This window comes from Hyperolius riggenbachi, chromosome 2 (genome assembly GCF_040937935.1).
Source record: "Hyperolius riggenbachi isolate aHypRig1 chromosome 2, aHypRig1.pri, whole genome shotgun sequence".
NCBI classification, from domain to species: Eukaryota; Metazoa; Chordata; class Amphibia; order Anura; family Hyperoliidae; genus Hyperolius; species Hyperolius riggenbachi.
In genome coordinates this window covers 15,369,364-15,391,861 of record NC_090647.1, presented here as the reverse complement: position 1 = coordinate 15,391,861, position 22,498 = coordinate 15,369,364, and positions in this window count along the sequence as shown.

The window sequence follows — 22,498 nt, the reverse complement described above, 5'->3', positions numbered from 1 at the left end:
AAAGTTTCCAATGTCTTCACTGTGCACAACTACGGGACAGACAGCCTGTAATGAGCAGCACATTGCAGCCAGTATGTGTGCTCTACACATATCTGGCAGTGGCACCCATGTCCCCTCTCTCTCATCTACCTGTGGCTGTGCAAGGCTGGCTCCCCTCCAACAGAGCTATCCATGATCTCTGCTCTGCTTCCAGGACCCCACTGCCCGTTGAGAGGGGGGCGTGCTGCTCATGGCCCCGCCCCCTTTGCAATCCGAATCTCTCATTTTGATGATTTGGATGATTCGACTCACAAAAGAGATTCGAATCAAAGATCCGAATCGTTCATAATCCGGACAACACTAGGGAGGAGTGGTGCAGTCAGGAGAGGGAGGGGTGGTGCTGCAGTCAGGAGAGGGAGGGGTGGTGCAGTCAGGAGAGAGAGGGGTGGTGCAGTCAGGAGAGGTAGGGAGGGGTGGTGCAGTCAGGGCCGGCCCGCTCATGAGGCGGGGTGAAACATTTGCCTCAGGCGGCAAACTTCAAAGGGCGGCACCCGCCCGGGGGGGCCGGCCGCCGAGCCGGAGGTGTAGCGGGCAGGTTGGGGGTATTGGGCCTAGCGGTGGGGAGGGGGGTCGGACCCCCCCCTCCCTCGCCTGGGTCCCCCGATCTGCGCTCCCCTCCAGCCTGTAATTAGTAAGCTGCTGCCAGATCGTAAGAGGCACGGGCGGGGAGGACTCACCTTTTCCGCGTTCCAGCGAGCGCTCCACTGACGTCACTTCCTGCATCGCCGCCCACTGTATTGTAAGTGGACGGCGATGCTCATTCCACAGCAACCCCCCTCTGTGACACGGCTGGGACCTCCCCTCAGCTCCCCCTGTAAGCTCAGAGAAAAGAGGGGGGTATTAACCCTCTTTTGTGGGGGTCAGTGTTGGGTTCAAGAAACACTTCTATTACATTTGAAATGCAGGTGGGTAATGCAGGCAGGCGAGGGAAGGGTGCTGTAGGCAGGAGAGGGAAGGAGGGGTGGTGCAGGCAGGAGAGGAAGGGGTGGTGCAGGCAGGAGAGGGAGGGGTGCTGTAGGCAGGAGAGGGAAGGAGGGGTGGTGCAGGCAGGACAAGGAGGAGTGGTACAGTCAGGAGAGGTAGGGAGGGGTAGTGCAAGCGGGAGAGGAAGGGGTGGTACAGTCAGGAGAGGTAGGGAAGGGTGGGGCAGTCAGGATGGTGGTGGTAGGTGGTCCCTCATTTGCATACCCACAGTGCATTGCTCTGTTCAAAGGGCTTCTTGCACGTTAATTTATTTGCTGTTTAATTTTTTTTTTTTTTGATCTTTAAATAATCTAAGTTTAATTTACTGTTTGCTTAATCTACAATCCTTTAGTTCCCCCTTTGTTGCTGGTTGATTTTCTATTCCCTATTTAGTGTAAAAATTCTTATAACTTTCCGTCGCCCTCAGTCCATTACAGAGTGCTGAGGGTCGGGTAACCAGAGAGGAGCACAAACTAGTTACTTTTTTTTTTTTTCTCAGGACTCTGACTCCAATTTAAAGAGAATCTGTACTCTAATATTCTTACACTAAAAAGCATACCATTCTATTCCTTATTTTCTCCTGTGCCCCTCTGTGGTGTTTCTGCCACTCTCTGCTGCAATCCTGGCTTGTAATTAACAGTTTTAGGCAATGTTTACAAACAAACTAACCAGCTTCTAATAGGCTCAGCTAAGCATAGTGTGTGAGTCATTCAGAGTATGCAGGGGGCCTGCAGAGGGTGTGTATCGCTTCTACCAATCACAAGCAGCCCTGCACATTCCACACAATCAAAGCCTTAGCCCGACAAACAGGACAGAGGAAAGATACATTGATTTATTACAGAGACAGTGTAATTAGGAAGAGCTGCAGTAAGCCCCAGCACATTAGAACAGGCATAGGAACTCATAGGATAGAAGAACTAAGGCTGAAAAAATTGTTACAGAGTCTCTTTAAGACTCCAAAATATAATTTTTGGAAGCCTGGCTTTTGCTGGGTGTATATATATTGTTAAAGTACAGACTCCAGGTCCTTAATTATAGGACTATGATTAAGGACCTGGAGTCCGAAACATGTCAGTCAAGTGCTATCACCTGTAACTGGATACGTCTTGAATAAAGTTATTGGATGTGGAGACATTGGTGCGGACCTTCCTTTTCTACGTCTGTTTACTGGGCTTGGCTGCTCGTGTTCCTGCACTGTCCCACCCAGTACAGTGAAGCGGTACCTTCTGCCTTTTTCTTTACAGTACAAACATGCTGCCCCTGTAATCTCAGTGCCTGATGCAAATGTTTCACCTTGCTTCATGAGAGAACCGGCCCTGTCTGTAACATGTATAAGCTATAGGTGTGCTATACACCAGCAGTTCTGGATGTAAGCCTGGTGTCAGGGGCATAAAGAGCTAGTTTGCATATTCAGTAGCGGTGTATTATGAGTAACTCACTGAAAACTGAATTATTGCAAATACCTTCTGTTTTAAAGAGAATCTGTATTGTTAAAATCGCACAACAGTAAACATACCAGTGCGTTAGGGGACATCTCCTATTCCCCTCTGTCACAATTTCACCACTCCCCACCGCATTAAAAGTAGTCAAAAAGAGTTTTAAAAAGTTTGTTTATAAACAAACAAAATGGCCACCAAAACCGGAAGTAGGTTGATGTACAGTATGTCCACACATAGAAAATACATCCATACACGAGCAGGCTGTATACAGCCTTCCTTTTGAATCTCAAGAGATCATTTGTGTGTATACCTTCTGTCCCCTGCAGCTCTCATCCACTGAAGAGTGACAGAGAGATGGAGAGGGAGAGAGAGGGAGGGGGAGAGAAAGGGGGAGGGAGGGGGAGAGAGAGGGAGAGAGAGGGAGAGAGAGGGAGAGAGAGGAGGAGAGAGGGGGAGGGAGAGGGAGAGAGAGAGGGAGAGAGAGGGGGAGAGAGGGGGAGGGAGAGGGAGAGAGAGAGGGAGAGAGGGAGGGAGAGGGAGAGGGAGGGAGAGGGCCGGGACAGGGAGGGAGAGGGCGGGAGAGGGAGGGGTGGTCCCTGTGATTAGTAATGCACTGCACAGACTCATCTCTCCTGGAACTTTGTGTCAATCTAGGAGAGGGGTGTCAAACTCAATCAAGGGCCAAAATCTATAACATAGGCCTCAATTCACTAAGCAGTTTAGACTAGTCGGGAGAATGTGGGAGGGGTGGGGCAGGCAGAAGAGGGAAGGAGGGTGGAAAGGTAGTGCAGGCCGGAGTGGGAGAGAGAGGTTGTGCAGGCGGGAGAGGGGACAAGGCATGCTGCAGGCAGGAGAGGGAGGGAAGGTGAGGTAATGCAGACAGGGAAGATAGGGAGGGTTGGTTCAGGCTAGAGAATGTGGGAGGGATGGTGCAGGTGGGAGGGGTGGTACCTGTGATTGGTGTCGCACTACGCGTTATCGTCTCTCCAGGAAATATGTGTCAGGTGAGGAAGATGCACATTCCTTCTCTATCAAGGCTACTGTAGAGCTTGAAGATTTCCTCATTTGCATACCCACAATGCATTGCGCTGCTCACAGCTCTTCTAACGCGTTATTTCATTTGCAGTTTTAAAACGTACAATTCCTCTTTTTCCCCTTTGTGGCCGACTAACATCTCTCTGAACCTTCATTTAGTTTAGAAAGATTAAAAATGACGATCTCCCAAAGTCCATCAGGGAGCGCTGAGGGTCAGTCATTTGGGGGTGGGGCAGATTTGGCAATTTCCTTTCACAGGTGTTGAGACAATGCTCCCCCCAGGAACAGGAAACACTAATTCAATTTTTGGAGTGCCTAGCAGGCGCTAGGCACATAACTGTGGTTAAAATGCAGGTTCAATCATGTGATTTGCAGCAAGTTACAATCTCAGCTGCATGGTGTCTGTCACATACCAGCTGGGGGCAGTCATGGCACCGGCTCCTCCTCCTCATATGGCACCTGGGGGCAGACATGGTGCTGGCTCCTCCTCCTCACACAGCAGCTGGGGCAGACATGTTGCTGGCTCTTCCCCTCCTTTTACAGCAGCTGGGGGCAGACATGGAGCTGGCTCCTCCTCCATTCTATTCAATTTGATATTTTGTTAATGTTTTATTATAGATGGTATAGGTGGGAGAGGGAGGGGTGGTGCTGTTAGAAGAGGAAGGGAGGGAGAGGTTGTGCAGGTTGGTGAGGGAGAAAGGGGTGCTGCAGAAAGACGACGGAAGGAGGGTGAGGTAATGCAGGCAGGAGAGGGCAGAGGGAGAGATGGTGCTGGCAGGAGAGTGAGGGAGGGAGGGGTGGTGCAGGTGGGAGAAGGATGGAGGTAGGGAGGGGTGCTTCAGGCAGGAGAAGCAATGAGAGGTATTGCAGGCAGGAGAGAGGTGAGGGATTCTGCAGGCAGTACAGGGAAGGAGGGAGGGAGAGAGAGGTGGTACAGGCAGTATAGGAATGGAAGTGGGTGTAAAGACCTGGAGGAGGGAGGGGTGGGGCAGACACAAGATGGTGGGAGCACCTGTGCCGGCAGGAGAGGTAGGGAGGGGTGAGGCAGGCGCAAGAGGAAAGGAGGACCTGTGCAGGCAGGAGATGGAGGAAGGGGTGGGGCAGGTGGAAGAAGTAGGGAGGGGTGGTGCAGGCGCAAGAGGGCGGGAGGACCTGTGCAGGCAAGAAAAGAAGGGAGGGGTGGGGCAGGCGCAAGAGGGAGGGAGGACCTGTGCCGGCAGGAGAGGGAGGGAGGGGTGAGGCAGGCGCAAGAGGAAAGGACCTGTGCAGGCAGGAGATAGAGGAAGGGGTGGGGCAGGTGGAAGAAGTAGGGAGGGGTGGTGCAGGCGCAAGAGGGCGGGAGGACCTGTGCAGGCAGAAGATCAGAATCAGAATCATTTTATTTCGCCAAGCATGACTGGTCATGCCCGGAATTGGGTTTGGCACAATACATAGCTTCTAATAGGTACATAGACAAGAGGCAGTGAGAGCGTCACAGTACAATAGGGACATGACAGTAGAGACATCTCAAAGAAAACATATCAAACTCAAAAAGGAAAAAGACTGTGCACAGTCTGCGCTCAGCGTCCGTGTGCATATTGCCGGCCGCTACTTTGCAGGTGGTAGGCCATTGGTAGAGGGTGGGAGAATGTTAAGGGAGTTCAGGAGGCTGACGGCCGAGGGGAAGAAAGAGTTCTTGTGCCTGGAGGTCTTAGTGTGGATGGCCCGAAGTCTCCGGCCCAGTGGAAGTTGGGTGAAAAAGAAGATGGAGGGAGGGGTGGGGCAGGCACAAGAGGGAGGGAGGACCTGTGCCGGCAGGAGATGGAGGGAGGGGTGGGGCAGGTGGAAGAAGTAGGGAGGGGTGGGGTGGGGCAGGCGCAAGAGGGAGGGAGGACCTGTGACGGCAGGAGAGGGAGGGAGAGGTTGGGCAGGCGCAAGAGGGAGGGAGGACCTGTGCTGGAAGGAGAGGGAGGGAGGGGTGGGGAGGGCGCAAGAGGGAGGGAGGGGTGGGGCAGGTGCAAGAGGGCGGGAGGACCTGTGCTGGCAGGAGAGGGAGGGAGGGGTGGGGCAGGTGCAAGAGGGTGGGAGGACCTGTGCTGGCAGGAGAGGGAGGGAGGGGTAGGGCAGGCGCAAGAGGGAGGGAGGATCTGTACTAGCAGGAGAGGGAGGGAGAGGGAGGGAGGGGTGGGGTGGGGCAGGCGCAAGAGGGAGGGAGGTAGGGAGCACTTTGACGGCAGGAGAGGGAGGGAGGGGTGGTGCAGGTGCAAGAAGCTGGGAGGACCTGTGCAGGCAGGAGAAGGCGGGAGGGGTGGGGCAGGCAGAAGAGGGAAGGAGGGAGGGGTGGTGCAGGTGCAAGAAGCTGGGAGGACCTGTGCAGGCAGGAGAAGGAGGGAGGGGTGGGGCAGGCAGAAGAGGGAAGGAGGGTGGAAAGGTAGTGCAGGCCGGAGTGGGAGAGAGAGGTTATGCAGGCGGGAGAGGGCACAAGGCATGCTGCAGGCAGGAGAGGGAGGGTGAGGTAATACAGACAGGGAAGGAGAGTTGGTTCAGGTGGGAGAATGTGGGAGGGATGGTGTAGGTGGGAGGGGTGGTCCCTGTGATTGATGTCGCACTACGCGTTATCGTCTCTCCAGGAAATATGTGTCAGGTGAGGAAGATGCACATTCCTTCTCTATCAAGGTTACTGTAGAGCTTGAAGATTTCCTCATTTGCATACCCACAATGCATTGCGCTGCTCACAGATCTTCTAACGCGTTATTTCATTTGCAGTTTTAAAACGTACAATTCCTCTTTTTCCCCTTTGTGGCCGACTAACATCTCTCTGAACCTCCATTTAGTTTAGAAAGGTAAAAATGACGGTCTCCCAAAGTCCACCAGGGAGCACTGAGGGTCAGTCATTTGGGGGTGGGGCAGATTTGGCAATTTCTTTTCACTGGTGTTGAGACAATGCTCCCCCCAGGAACAGGAAACACTAATTCAATTTTTGGAGTGCCTAGCAGGCGCTAGGCACATAACTGTGGTTAAAATGCATGGTCAGTCATGTGATTTGCAGCAAGTTATAATCTCAGCTGAGTGGTATCTGTCACGCAACAGCTGAGGGCAGTCATGGCACCGGCTCCTCCTCTTCATATGGCACCTGGGGGCAGATATGGTGCTGGCTCCTCCTCCTCACACGGTAGCTGGGGCAGACATGTTGCTGGCTCTTCCCCTCCTGTTACAGCAGCTGGGGGCAGACATGGCGCTGGCTCCTCCTCCATTCTATTCAGTTTGAAGATATTTGGTTAATGTTTTATTATGGATGGTGTAGATGGTATAGGTGGTAGAGGGAGGGGTGGTGCTGTTAGAAGAGGAAGGGAGGGAGAGGTTGTGCAGGTGGGTGAGGGAGAAAGGGGTGCTGCAGAAAGACGACGGGAGGAGGGTGAGGTAATGCAGGCAGGAAAGGGCAGAGGGAGAGATGGTGCTGGCAGGAGAGTGAGGGAGGGAGGGGTGGTGCAGGTGGGAGAAGGATGGAGGTAGGGAGGGGTGCTTCAGGCAGGAGAAGCAATGAGAGGTATTGCAGGCTGGAGAGAGGTGAGGGGTTCTGCAGGCAGTACAGGGAAGGAGGGAGGGAGAGAGAGGTGGTACAGGCAGTATAGGAATGGAAGTGGGTGTAAAGACCTGGAGGAGGGAGGGGTGGGGCAGACACAAGAGGGTGGGAGCACCTGTGCCGGCAGGAGAGGGAGGGAGGGGTGAGGCAGGCGCAAGAGGAAAGGAGGACCTGTGCAGGCAGGAGATGGGGGAAGGGGTGGGGCAGGTGGAAGAAGTAGGGAGGGGTGGTGCAGGCGCAAGAGGGCGGGAGGACCTGTGCAGGCAAGAAAAGAAGGGAGGGGTGGGGCAGGCGCAAGAGGGAGGGAGGACCTGTGCCGGCAGGAGAGGGAGGGAGGGGTGAGGCAGGCGCAAGAGAAAAGGAGGACCTGTGCAGGCAGGAGATGGGGGAAGGGGTGGGGCAGGTGGAAGAAGTAGGGAAAGGTGGTGCAGGCGTAAGAGGGCGGGAGGACCTGTGCAGGCAAGAAAAGAAGGGAGGGGTGGGGCAGGCGCAAGAGGGAGGGAGGACCTGTGCCGGCAGGAGAGGGAGGGAGGGAGGGGTGAGGCAGGCGCAAGAGGAAAGGAGGACCTGTGCAGGCAGGAGATGGAGGAAGGGGTAAGGCAGGTGGAAGAAGTAGGGAGGGGTGGTGCAGGCGCAAGAGGGCGGGAGGACCTGTGGAGGCAGAAGATCAGAATCAGAATCATTTTATTTCGCCAAGCATGACTGGTCATGCCCGGAATTGGGTTTGGCACAATACATAGCTTCTAATGTACTCCCTGCAGTCCTCCTAGCTAACGTCCGCTCCCTCCCTAACAAGCTAGACGAACTGAGACTCCTCAGTGACAAGAGGGAACTCGGTAACAACACCCCAGTCTTTTGCTTTACCGAAACGTGGCTTCATGACGACATCCCTGAGAGTGCTCTCCAGCTCCCAGGTTTCAGCCTTATCCGAGCAGACCGTGACAGCACCCTCTCTGGGAAAAAGAAAGGGGGCGGCATCTGCTTCTACATCAGCTCCGTCTGGTGCCCACACTCCTCTGTACTGGCCAAAAAATGCACACCAGAACTTGAACTCCTCCTTATCAACTGCAGGCCAATCTACTCACCCAGGGAGTTTTCTTCCTACGTCCTCGTGGGTGTGTAAATCCCTCCTGATGCAGAGGTAAATGCTGCCCTGCGTGATCTCAGTGACACCATCACGCAGTGGGAGACGGCCCTCCCGGACTCGATGTTCATCATCTTGGGGGACTTCAACAAGGCCAACCTCCGAAATGAACTGCCCCGCTTCCATCAGCACATCACCTGCCCCACCAGGAGTGCCAACACCCTCGACCATTGCTACACGGCCCTGAAAGATGCATACAAAGCGACACCGTGGGCAGCAATAGGCTCATCTGACCACTGCATCATCCACCTGATACCTACTTACAAGAGGCGCCTGGAAACCTCAAAACCTGTCACCAAATCCTTCAAAGTGTGGTCAAGTGAGGCCAAACTACAACTTCAGGCCTGCTTTGACTGCACAGACTGGAAGGCTCTGGAATCGCCTAACCTGGACGAGTGGGCAGACAATGTATCCTCGTACATTATCTTCTGCGAGAACTCCTGTATCCCAACAAAATCCTTCAAACTATATCCAAACGATAAACCGTGGTTCTCTAATAGCCTACGACAACTGCGACGCAACAAAGAAGCTGCACACAAATCCGGCAACCAGGAGGATTACAAGATGGCAAGAAACGACCTAAACAGAGAACTGAGGTCCGCAAAGAGGTGCTACGCGGAAAAGCTGGAACAGAAGCTCTCCTCAAACGACTCACGAGCTGTGTGGAAAGGGCTTAAGGCTGCCACCAACTACAAGCCTCCCCCTCAGCATGCTACACCCAGCACCGAGCTTGCCGAGAGTCTCAGTGACTTCTACTGTAGATTCGAGAACCAGCCAACACCTGCAGGACTCCTACAGCCGCTTGCACAACCTTCCGACGCTGACGCCCTGGGCCCAAACTCATCCCCACCATCAGTGAGGGAGGCGGATGTACTGAAACACTTGCTTAGGCTGAATGCTAGGAAAGCTTCTGGTCCGGACGGAGTGTCACCAGCCTGCCTGAAAACTTGCGCTCATCAGCTCGCTCCCACCCTCTCTTCCATCTTCACGAGGTCCCTCCAGGAAGGCAAAGTTCCCGCGTGCTTCAAGAGGTCCTCCATTATCCCTGTCCCCAAAAAGCAGGGAATCCTCGACCTCAACAACTTCAGGCCCGTGGCACTTACATCCGTGATCATGAAAGCTTTGGAAAGCATGGTGCTCCCTCTCCTTAAGCACTCCACAGAGGGCTTGCTAGACCCGCATCAGTTCGCGTACAGAGCAAACAGGTCCACTGACGACGCCATCAACATCTGCTTGGAGCTCGTCTATGATCACCTAGATAGACCAGACTCCTACGCCAGGATTCTCCTACTGGACTTCAGCTCAGCATTCAACACAATCAGCCCCAAAATATTGCAAGACAATCTTGCTGCGCTAGGAGTCCACCCCACCCTACGCCTGTGGATCACGGACTTCCTCACCAACAGGTCCCAGGTTGTTAGGCTAGGCACTATCTCCGCACAACCTAGGATCACCAACACAGGAGCCCCACAAGGCTGCGTCCTGTCGCCGTTTCTGTTCTCTCTGTATACGAACAACTGCAAATCCACGTCAGACTCTGTAAAAGTAATCAAATTTGCTGATGACACGACTATTGTCGGTCTCATCACCAAAAATGATGAGAAGGAGTACCGCCACCAGGTCGAAAGTGTCTGTCACTGGTGCAGAGAGAACGGATTGGTCCTAAACACAGCAAAAACTGTGGAGATGATAGTTGACTTCAGGAGGCGCGCCTCCACCCCACCCCCAATCCGCATTGATGGCAAGGAAGTAGAAAGAGTCCCCAGTGTCCGCCTTCTGGGCACAACCATCTCCAATGACCTGAGGTGGAAGGCCAACACTGCCTCCACACAGAGGAAAGCCCAACAGAGACTTTTCTTTCTCCGCCAACTAAAAAAGTTTGGTAAGGCCCGAAAACTTCTGACGAACTTCTACTCCGCTACAATTGAATCTGTCCTATGCTCTTCCATCCTGGTTTGGTACGCCAGCTCCTCCGCCAGTGACAGGCTCAGACTGCAGAGGGTCATCAGATCAGCGGAGAGGATCATCGGGAGACCCCTTCCCTCTCTGGACCACCTCTACCACTCCAGGTTGTACTCCAGAGCATTAAAGATCATCAACGACCCCTCACACCCAGGCCATCGCTTCTTTAGTCAGCTCCCCTCGTGCCGGAGGCTCCGGTTTCGGTCCATCTTCACCAAGACCTCAAGACATAAAAACAGCTTTTTTTCCCTCGGCTGTCAACCTTCTGAACTCTACCCACAAAATTGCCCATCCGCAGCCCACAATACGTGCCCACACTGAGGCACTCTGCACATAGAGGGCGCTCTAGCTTAAGCGGACTCTTTGGTTGTTTTTGTGTTGTAACTTATGCCACATTGTCTCTCTGCACCTGGTATTATGTTCTGTTCTGTATCTGTATCTATATCCTGTATCAGTACCCTGTACGTGCCAAGTCCAATTCCGGGCACGACCCAGTCGTGCTTGGCGATAATAAAGATTCTGATTCTGATAATAGGTACATAGACAAGAGGCAGTGAGAGCGTCACAGTACAATAGGGACATGACAGTAGAGACATCTCAAAGAAAACATATCAAACTCAAAAAAGGAAAAAGACTGTGCACAGTCTGCGCTCAGCGTCCGTGTGCATATTGCCGGCCGCTACTTTGCAGGTGGTAGGCCATTGGTAGAGGGTGGGAGAATGTTAAGGGATTTCAGGAGGCTGACGGCCGAGGGGAAGAAAGAGTTCTTGTGCCTGGAGGTCTTAGTGTGGATGGCCCGAAGTCTCCGGCCCAGTGGAAGTTGGGTTAAAAAGAAGATGGAGGGAGGGGTGGGGCAGGCACAAGAGGGAGGGAGGACCTGTGCCGGCAGGAGATGGAGGGAGGGGTGGGGCAGGTGGAAGAAGTAGGGAGGGGTGGGGCAGACGCAAGAGGGAGGGAGGACCTGTGACGGCAGGAGAGGGAGGGAGAGGTTGGGCAGGCGCAAGAGGGAGGGAGGACCTGTGCTGGCAGGAGAGGGAGGGGTGGGGAGGGCGCAAGAGGGAGGGAGGGGTGGGGCAAGTGCAAGAGGGCGGGAGGACCTGTGCTGGCAGGAGAGGGAGGGAGGGGTGGGGCAGGTGCAAGAGGGTGGGGGGACCTGTGCTGGCAGGAGAGGGAGGGAGGGGTAGGGCAGGCGCAAGAGGGAGGGAGGATCTGTACTAGCAGGAGAGGGAGGGGTGGGGCAGGCGCAAGAGGGAGGGAGGTAGGGAGCACTTTGACGGCAGGAGAGGGAGGGAGGGGTGGTGCAGGTGCAAGAAGCTGGCAGGACCTGTGCAGGCAGGAGAAGGAGGGAGGGGTGGGGCAGGCAGAAGAGGGAAGGAGGGTGGAAAGGTAGTGCAGGCCGGAGTGGGAGAGAGAGGTTATGCAGGCGGGAGAGGGCACAAGGCATGCTGCAGGCAGGAGAGGGAGGGTGAGGTAATGCAGACAGGGAAGGAGAGTTGGTTCAGGCGGGAGAATGTGGGAGGGATGGTGTAGGTGGGAGGGGTGGTCCCTGTGATTGGTGTCGCACTACGCGTTATCGTCTCTCCAGGAAATATGTGTCAGGTGAGGAAGATGCACATTCCTTCTCTATCAAGGTTACTGTAGAGCTTGAAGATTTCCTCATTTGCATACCCACAATGCATTGCGCTGCTCACAGATCTTCTAACGCGTTATTTCATTTGCAGTTTTAAAACGTACAATTCCTCTTTTTCCCCTTTGTGGCCGACTAACATCTCTCTGAACCTCCACTTAGTTTAGAAAGATTAAAAATGACGGTCTCCCAAAGTCCACCAGGGAGCGCTGAGGGTCAGTCATTTGGGGGTGGGGCAGATTTGGCAGTTTTCTTTCACAGGTGTTGAGACAATGCTCCCCCCAGGAACAGGAAACACTAATTCAATTTTTGGAGTGCCTAGCAGGCGCTAGGCACATAACTGTGGTTAAAAAGCAGGTTCAGTCATGTGATTTGCAGCAAGTTACAATCTCAGCTGCATGGTGTCTGTCACATAACAGCTGGGGGCAGTCATGGCACCGGCTTCTCCTCCTCATATGGCACCTGGGGGCAGACATGGTGCTGGCTCCTCCTCCTCACAGGGTAGCTGGGGCAGACATGTTGCTGGCTCTTCCCCTCCTTTTACAGCAGCTGGGGGCAGACATGGCGCTGGCTCCTCCTCCATTCTATTCAGTTTGAAGATATTTGGTTAATGTTTTATTATGGATGGTGTAGATGGTATAGGTGGGAGAGGGAGGGGTGGTGCTGTTAGAAGAGGAAGGGAGGGAAAGGTTGTGCAGGTGGGTGAGGGAGAAAGGGGTGCTGCAGAAAGACGACGGAAGGAGGGTGAGGTAATGCAGGCAGGAGAGGGCAGGGGGAGGGGTGGTGCAGGTGGGAGAAGGATGGAGGTAGGGAGGGGTGCTTCAGGCAGGAGAAGCAATGAGAGGTATTGCAGGCAGGAGAGAGGTGAGGGGTTCTGCAGGCAGTACAGGGAAGGAGGGAGGTGGTACAGGCAGTATAGGAATGGAAGTGGGTGGAAATACCTGGAGGAGGGAGGGGTGGGGCAGACACAAGAGGGTGGGAGCACCTGTGCCGGCAGCAGAGGGAGGGAGGGGTGAGGCAGGCGCAAGAGGAAAGGAGGACCTGTGCAGGCAGGAGATGGAGGAAGGGGTGGGGCAGGTGGAAGAAGTAGGGAGGGGTGGTGCAGGCGCAAGATGGCGGGAGGACCTGTGCAGGCAGAAGATGGAGGGAGGGGTGGGGCAGGCACAAGAGGGAGGGAGGACCTGTGCCGGCAGGAGAGGGAGGGAGGGGTGGGGCAGGTGGAAGAAGTAGGGAGGGGTGGTGCAGGCGCAAGAGGGCGGGAGGACCTGTGCAGGCAAGAAAAGAAGGGAGGGGTGGGGCAGGCGCAAGAGGGAGGGAGGACCTGTGCTGGCAGGAAAGGGAGGGGTGGGGAAGGCGCAAGAGGGAGGGAGGGGTGGGGCAGGTGCAAGAGGGCGGGAGGACCTGTGCTGGCAGGAGAGGGAGGGAGGGGTGGGGCAGGTGCAAGAGGGCGGGAGGACCTGTGCTGGCAGGAGAGGGAGGGAGGGGTAGGGCAGGCGCAAGAGAGAGGGAGGATCTGTACTAGCAGGAGATTGAGGGAGGGGTGGGGCAGGCGCAAGAGGGCAAGAGGGAGGGAGGTAGGGAGCACTTTGACAGCAGGAGAGGGAGAGAGGGGTGGTGCAGGTGCAAGAAGCTGGGAGGACCTGTGCAGGCAGGAGAAGGAGGGAGGGGTGGGGCAGGCAGAAAGAGGGAAGGAGTGTGGAAAGGTAGTGCAGGCCGGAGTGGGAGAGAGAGGTTATGCAGGCGGGAGAGGGCACAAGGCATGCTGCAGGCAGGAGAGGGAGGGTGAGGTAATGCAGACAGGGAAGGAGAGTTGGTTCAGGCGGGAGAATGTGAGAGGGATGGTGCAGGTGGGAGGGGTGGTCCCTGTGATTGGTGTCGCACTATGCGTTATCGTCTCTCCAGGAAATATGTGTCAGGTGAGGAAGATGCACATTCCTTCTCTATCAAGGTTACTGTAGAGTAGTGTTGGGCGAACAGTGTTCGCCACTGTTCGGGTTCTGCAGAACATCACCCTGTTCGGGTGATGTTCGAGTTCGGCCGAACACCTGACGGTGCTCGGCCAAACCGTTAGGCCACATGGCCGAACTAAGAGCGCATGGCCGAACGTTCCCCGAACGTTCGGCTAGCGCTGTGATTGGCCGAACGGGTCACGTGGTTCGGGCCCGAACGCGCTCTGATTGGCCGAACGGTCACGTGGTTCGGGTAAATAAATACCCGAACCACGTCATATCTCCGCCATTTGTCTGTGGGTTTAGCTTTGGGTAGGCAGGCAGGGTAGTTCGCTCTCCAGCCACGCTAGCCAGGGTCCCCCCCAGTCATTGTGTGTCACTGCTGGGAATAGTAGTACACCGCTCGCTCAGCCACACTATATATAGCATTGTTTACTGCCACTGTGTACCTCGCTCAGCCACGCTATATATAGCATTGTGTTTACTGCCACTCTGTGTACACGGCTCAGCCAGACTATATAGCATTGTGTGTACTGCCACTGTGTACCTCGCTCAGCCACGCTATATATAGCATTGTGTTTTCTGACACTCTGTGTACACGGCTTAGCCAGACTATATAGCATTGTGTGTACTGCCACTGTGTACCTCGCTCAGCCACGCTATATATAGCATTGTGTTTTCTGACACTCTGTGTACACGGCTTAGCCTGACTATATAGCATTGTGTGTACTGCCACTGTGCACCTCGCTCAGCCACGCTATATATAGCATTGTGTTTACTGCCACTCTGTGTACACCGCTCAGCCAGACTATATAGCATTGTGTGTACTGCCACTGTGTACCTCGCTCAGCCACGCTATATATAGCATTGTGTTTACTGCCACTCTGTGTACACGGCTCAGCCAGACTATATAGCATTGTGTGTACTGCCACTGTGTACCTCGCTCAGCCACGCTATATATAGCATTGTGTTTTCTGACACTCTGTGTACACGGCTTAGCCTGACTATATAGCATTGTGTGTACTGCCACTGTGTACCTCGCTCAGCCACGCTATATATAGCATTGTGTTTTCTGACACTCTGTGTACACCGCTCAGCCAGACTATATACCATTGTTTACTGTCACTCTGTGTACACCGCTCAGCCAGACTATATACCATTGTTTACTGACACTCTGTGTACACCGCTCAGCCAGACTATATACCATTGTTTACTGCCACTCTGATTCTGCTGGGAACAGTAGTACACCGCTCGCTCATCCAGACTATATAGCATTGTGTTTACTGCCACTCTGTGTACACCGCTCAGCCAGACTATATACCATTGATTACTGACACTCTGTGTACACCGCTCAGCCAGACTATATACCATTGTTTACTGCCACTCTGTGTACACCGCTCAGCCAGACTATATACCATTGTTTACTGACACTCTGTGTACACCGCTCAGCCAGACTATATACCATTGTTTACTGCCACTCTGTGTACACCGCTCAGCCAGACTATATACCATTGTTTACTGACACTCTGTGTACACCGCTCAGCCAGACTATATACCATTGTTTACTGCCACTCTGATTCTGCTGGGAACAGTAGTACACCGCTCGCTCAGCCAGACTATATAGCATTGTGTTTACTGCCACTCTGTGTACACCGCTCAGCCAGACTATATACCATTTTTTACTGACACTCTGTGTACACCGCTCAGCCAGACTATATACCTTTGTTTACTGACACTCTGTGTACACCGCTCAGCCAGACTATATACCATTGATTACTGACACTCTGTGTACACCGCTCAGCCAGACTATATACCATTGTTTACTGACACTCTGTGTACACCGCTCAGCCAGACTATATACCATTGTTTACTGACACTCTGTGTACACCGCTCAGCCAGACTATATACCATTGTTTACTGACACTCTGTGTACACCGCTCAGCCAGACTATATACCATTGTTTACTGACACTCTGTGTACACCGCTCAGCCAGACTATATTGCATTGTTTACTGACACTCTGTGTACACGGCTCAGCCAGACTATATAGCATTGTTTACTGACACTCTGTGTACACTGCTCAGCCAGACTATATACCATTGTTTACTGCCACTCTGATTCTGCTGGGAACAGTAGTACACCGCTCGCTCAGCCAGACTATATAGCATTGTGTTTACTGCCACTCTGTGTACACCGCTCAGCCACACTATATAGCATTGCGTACTCTGCCAGTCAGTGTGTATATTGCTGGGATCAGTAATACTCCACTCACCGTCAACCACTATATGAGCTCAACATGAGTTCCCCAGAGACCTCCGCTGTGAGCAGCACTCCCAAACAACAGCAACAGCCAACGCCCCACGCAAGCTATAACATCCACCCCAGCAGCCAGTGGTCAGCAGCAGCCCTCCCCGGAGGAGAACGTTGTGTCCATCGGTCCATCGCCAGAGCGATTAATGAGGGCTGCCATTGAGGAGATGATGGGGCCTGATGTGGAGGAGGAGGTCTGGCTCAGGCCAGCATCCCAAGTTAATGTTGAGGACGATGAGGGGTCTGTGTCTGGGGATGTTGGGGTGGCAGAGGTGGTGGGTGGGTCAGACTCATGTTGTATCGTGTGTTTAGGTACTAAAATCTGCGTTCCCTCCCAGTAGTGTTGGGCGAACAGTGTTTGCCACTGTTCGGGTTCTGCAGAACATCACCCTGTTCGGGGTGACTATATAGCAGACTATATAGCATTGTGTTTAATGCCACTCTGTGTACACGGCTCAGCCACACTATATAGCATTGTGTTTACTTCCACTCTGTGTCTGCTGGGAACAGTAGTACACCGCTCACCCGCCACTGTATAGCATTGTGCTCTGTGTCGCTGCTGACAATAGTGGTACACCGCTCACCCACCACTGTATAGCATTTCTGTACTGCCACTGTACTGCTGCCAGTCAGCGTGTACTTTAAGGATAAGTGAAATGAGGAAGAAATCCAGTGAAAGAGGGAGGGGCAAGGGAAGAGGTGTTTCCCCTGACGGTTCACGGACAGGCCACAGGGGAGCACCCAAGAAAACCCACTCAATACCGCCCATGTTGTCCAGGACAACAACCCTCACAGATCCAAAAGAACAGGACCAGATAATTACTTGGATGACCTCTCAAGCGTCCAGCAGTGGGTTAAGCAGCACCAGCACATCACGCACGAGGTCCGAGTCCTCAGCCAGTTAAAGTCTGGGCTTTCTTTGAAGACTGCACTGAGGATGTTACCATGGCGATTTGCAAGGTGTGCAAGACCCGCCTGAGCAGGGGGAAAAGTATTAACAACCTCTCCACCACCAGCATGAGCCGCCACATTCTATCCAAACATCCCACTCTGTGGGCAAACGCGGCAGGACAGGGTACCACCAGCAACACTGCCTCCCTTGGGTTCACCAGACTCACCACCAGACCCGCCTCAGCAGCAGCAGTAGCCCAGCCATTGCGTGGTTCACAACATTCACAAACATCAGACGATGCTGACACTGTCACTTTCCGGACTAGTGCTCTTGAGGTCTCCCAGTGTTCATCAAACACAACAACCAACAGCCCTTCGGTGTGCAGCGCTACGGTTGAGTTGTCTGTCTCTGAGATGTTTGAGCGCAAGAGGAAATTGCCAGCAAATGACCCCCGGGCCGTGGCAGTAACAGCCAGCCAGCATAGCCAAGCTTCTGGCCTGCGAAATGCTGCCATATCGAGTGGTGGAGACAAACAGCTTCAAGGGCATGATGTCAGTGGCCATCCCACGTTACGTGGTTCCCAGCCGCTACCACTTTGCGCGCTCTGCAGTGCCTGAGTTGCATGAGCACGTGGTCAGCTAAATAACCCGAAGCTTGAAGAATGCCGTTGCCTGCAAGGTTCACCTCACCACTGACACCTGGACGAGTGCGTTCGGCCAGGGTCGATACATCTCCCTTACCGCGCACTGGGTGAACCTTGTGGAGCCTGGCAGCGATTCCTCACCTGCTAAGGTGCGGGTGTTGCCCACGCCGCAAACAGCTGCACCGCCGTCCCTCCCACTGGATAACAACAGCAGCACCTACCTCTCTGACTCCTTCTCCTCCAACGCATCTCAAAGCTGTACCTCATCCGGAAATGCTAACCCAGCACCAGCAGCAGTAGGATCGTGGAAGCAGTGCAGCACAGCTGTTGGCATGCGTCAGCAAGCGTTTCTGAAGCTGATCTGCCTTGGGGATAAGCAGCACACAGGGGAGGAAATTTGGAGGGGAATAAAGGAACAGACGGATTTGTGGCTGGCACCGCTGGACCTGAAACCGGGCATGAAGCTAGACACCTGGCACGAACTGGCAATGTACGCAATAGAGGTGCTGGCTTGCCCGGCAGCCAGCGTTATGTCGGAACGCTGTTTCAGTGCTGCCGGAGGCATCGTCACAGATCGGCGTATCCAGTGGCGGACATACGGCCGTGCAGGCCGTGCCGCCGCACGAGGGCCCCTGAAGTTCCGTTTTCTTCAGGGGCCCATTAAGTATTTTTTTTTTTTTATATTTTTTTTTTATTATTTTATTCCCCCGGGGGCCCCCCGACTCCTATCCTCCCTCCCTCCCCTCGGGGAGCCCCCCTCCCGATATGCGCGGCGGGAGAGCGAGCGAGCGAGCGGCAAATGCAGGAAGTCTTCAGGGCTCTCCAGGCATCCGCTAGAGGCCCAGCCGCCAGTTGGAGACATATTGGAGACTCAGCGGCTGGGCCTCTAGCGGATGCCTGGAGAGCCCTGAAGACTTCCTGCATTTGCCGCTCGCTCTCCCGCCGCGCATATCGGGAGGGGGCCCCCCGAGGTGAGGAAGGGAGGGAGGGAGGGAGGGAGGGAGGATAGGAGTCGGGCCCCCCACCCGGATAGCTACCCACCCGGCTACCTAACCACCTACCCACCCGGCTACCTACCTACCCACCCACCAGGCTTCCTACCTACCCACCCGACTACCTAACCACCCACCAGGCTTCCTACCTACCTACCCACCCGGCTACCTACCCACCCACCAGGCTTCCTACCTAACCACCCACCCAACTACCTAACCACCCACCGGCTACCTACCCACCCGGCTACCTACCCACCCACCAGGCTTCCTACCTAACCACCCACCCAACTACCTAACCACCCACCCGGCTACCTACCCACCTACCCACCGGCTACCTACCCACCCGGCTACCTACCTACCTACCCACCCGGCTACCTACCTAACCACCCACCCGGCTACCTACCTAACCACCCACCCGGCTACCTACCTAACCACCCACCCGGCTACCTACCGGGCTAGTTACCAACCCACCCACCAGGCTACCTACCCACCCACCCGGCTACCCACCCACCCACCAGGCTACCTACCTACCTACCCACCCGGCTACCTACCTATCCACCCACCCGGCTACCTACCTAACCACCCACCCGGCTACCTACCGGGCTAGTTACCAACCCACCCACCAGGCTACCTACCCACCCACCAGGCTACCTACCTACCCACCCACCAGGCTACCTACCCACCCACCAGGCTTCCTACCTACCCACCCGGCTACCTACCCACCCGGCTACCTACCCACCCACCAGGCTTCCTACCTACCCACCCGGCTACCTACCTAACCACCCACCCGGCTACCTACCTACCCACCCACCCGGCTACCCACCCACCAGGCTTCCTACCTACCTACCCACCCGGCTACCTACCTAACCACCCACCCGGCTACCTACCGGGCTAGTTACCAACCCACCCACCAGGCTACCTACCCACCCACCCGGCTACCCACGCACCCACCAGGCTACCTACCTAACCACCCACCCGGCTACCTACCTAACCACCCACCCGGCTACCTACCTAACCACCCACCCGGCTACCTACCTAACCACCCACCCGGCTACCTACCGGGCTAGTTACCAACCCACCCACCAGGCTACCTACCTACCCACCCACCAGGCTACCTACCTAACCACCCACCCGGCTACCTTCCGGGCTAGTTACCAACCCACCCACCAGGCTACCTACCTACCCACCCACCCACCAGGCTACCTACCTACCCACCCACCGGGCTACCTACCTACCTACCGGGCTAGTTACCCACCCACCCACCCACCCACCAGGCTACCTACCCACCCACCCACCAGGCTACCTACCCACCAGGCTACCTACCCACCCACCCACCAGGCTACCAACCCACCCACCCACTCACTCACCCACCCACTAGGCTACCTATCCACCCAACCACCCATGGGAGCTGCGCGCCGGATGGAGGCTGAGACAGGAGGTCTGCTGCTGCAGGTGAGTAAATGTTTTTGTTTTATTTATATTAGCAGGTGTATGTTCTGGGCAGGTCTGCCACATGATTGCATGTATTTTCTGGGCATATCTGCCGACATGATTGCACGTATTTTCTGGGCATATCTGCCGACTTGTTTGCACGTATTTTCTGGGCATATCTGCCGACTTGATTGCATGTATTTTCTGGGCATATCTGCCGACTTGATTGCACGTATTTTCTGGGCATATCTGCCGACTTGATTGCACGTATTTTCTGGGCATATCTGCCGACATGATTGCACGTATTTTCTGGGCATATCTGCCGACATGATTGCACGTATTTTCTGGGCATATATGTGTATTTTCTTGAGAAAACCTGCACAATTATGTGAATTTTCTGGGGAAAGGGTCACCAAAACTTGGGCCCACTGTCTTTGCGTTGCACTTTTCAAGGGAACCTGAGGTGAGAATAATATTGAGGCTGCCATATTTCTCTCCTTTTAAGCAATACCAGTTGCCTGGCTGCCGTGCTGGTCCTCTGCCTCTTATTCTTTCAACCATAGACCCTGAACAAGCATGCAGCAGGTCAGGGGTTTCTGACAATATTGTCAGAACTGAGAAGATTAGCTGCATGCTTGTTGCTGGTGTAATTCAGTTTATTACTGCAGCCAAATAGATCAGCAGGGCCGCCAGGCAACTAGTATTGTTTAAAAGGAAATAAACCCTCACCCCGGGTTCGCTTTAAGTTACAGTTAGCTCCGCCCTCATCCGGTCATTGCCACGCCCATTTTTTGCCGCGGCAGGTCATAGGGGGCCCACAATTACAATTTTGCACAGGGGCCCACTGCTGGCTGTGTCCGCCACTGACTGGGCGTATCCGCCTCTCCACAGAAAATGCAGACCGTCTGACTCAAATTAAAATGAATCAATCCTGGATTGGAAACGACTACGCAACACTCCAGGACCCCAACCAAGTAACATGACCGATGAACATCTGGGATGGTTTAGCGTTTCCGGTCCCTGTTTATTGAACCTCTCATCTGTATTACATTTATGACTGCATGGCGGCAAAAAGCATTGCTGCTATATCCGCACGCTTTTTGTCCTCATGCAAGGCCTGGGTTGTTGTGTCTCACAAAGCGTGGTCTTCTCCTCCTGCGCCTCCTCCTGTTCCATCACGTGTGCTGCTGCTGCTTAGTTACCGTTGCCGGTCCCTGTTTATGGAACCTCTTATCTTTATTACATTTATGACTACATGGCGGTACAAAGCATGCTATCCGCACGCTTTTTGTCCTCATGCAAGGCCTGGGTTGTTGTGTCTCACAAAGCGTGGCCTTCTCCTCCTGCGCCTCCTCCTGTTCCATCACGTGTGCTGCTGCTGGGTTAGCGTTGCCGCGTGGTCCCTGTTTATTGAACCACTTATCTTTATTACATTTATGACTGCATGGTGGTACAAAGCATGCTATCCGCACGCTTCTTGTCCTCATGCAAGGCCTGGGTTGTTGTGTCTCAAAGCGTGGCCTTCTCCTCCTGCGCCACCCTCCTCCTGTTCCATCACGTGTGCTGCTGCTGGGTTAGCATTACCGGTCCCTTTTCCTGGAACCTCTTATATGTATTACATTTATGACTGCATGCCGACAAAAAGCATGTTACCTGTGCAAAGAAAACAGACATTTCCCGCATTTAAAAGACAGTTTTCCCTTTGAAACTTTAAAATCGATTTTCTCAAAAACTATAAGCTCTTTTTGCTAATTTTTTTTCCCTCTTGTACCCACTCCCAAGGTGCACTTACCCTGTAAATTTGGGGTATGTAGCATGTAAGGAGGCTTTACAAACCACAAAAGTTCGGGTCCCCATTGACTTCCATTATGTTCGGAGTTCGGGTCGAACACCCGAACATCGCGGCCATGTTCGGCCTGTTCGGCCCGAACCCGAACATCTAGATGTTCGCCCAACACTACTGTAGAGCTTGAAGATTTCCTCATTTGCATACCCACAATGCATTGCGCTGCTCACAGATCTTCTAACGCGTTATTTCATTTGCAGTTTTAAAACGTACAATTCCTCTTTTTCCCCTTTGTGGCTGACTAACATCTCTCTGAACCTCCATTTAGTTTAGAAAGATTAAAAATGACGGTCTCCCAAAGTCCACCAGGGAGCGCTGAGGGTCAGTCATTTGGGGGTGGGGCAAATTTGGCAATTTCCTTTCACAGGTCTTGAGACAATGCTCCTTCCAGAAACAGGAAACACTAATTCAATCTTTGGAGTGCCTAGCAGGTGCTAGGCACATAACTGTGGTTAAAATGCAGGTTCAGTCATGTGATTCGCAGCAAGTTATAATCTCAGCTGCATAGTGTCTGTCACATAACAGCTGGGGGCAGTCATGGCACCGGCTCCTCCTTTTAATATGGCACCTGGGGGCAGATATGGTGCTGGCTCCTCCTCCTCACACGGTAGCTGGGGCAGACATGTTGCTGGCTCTTCCCCTCCTGTTACAGCAGCTGGGGGCAG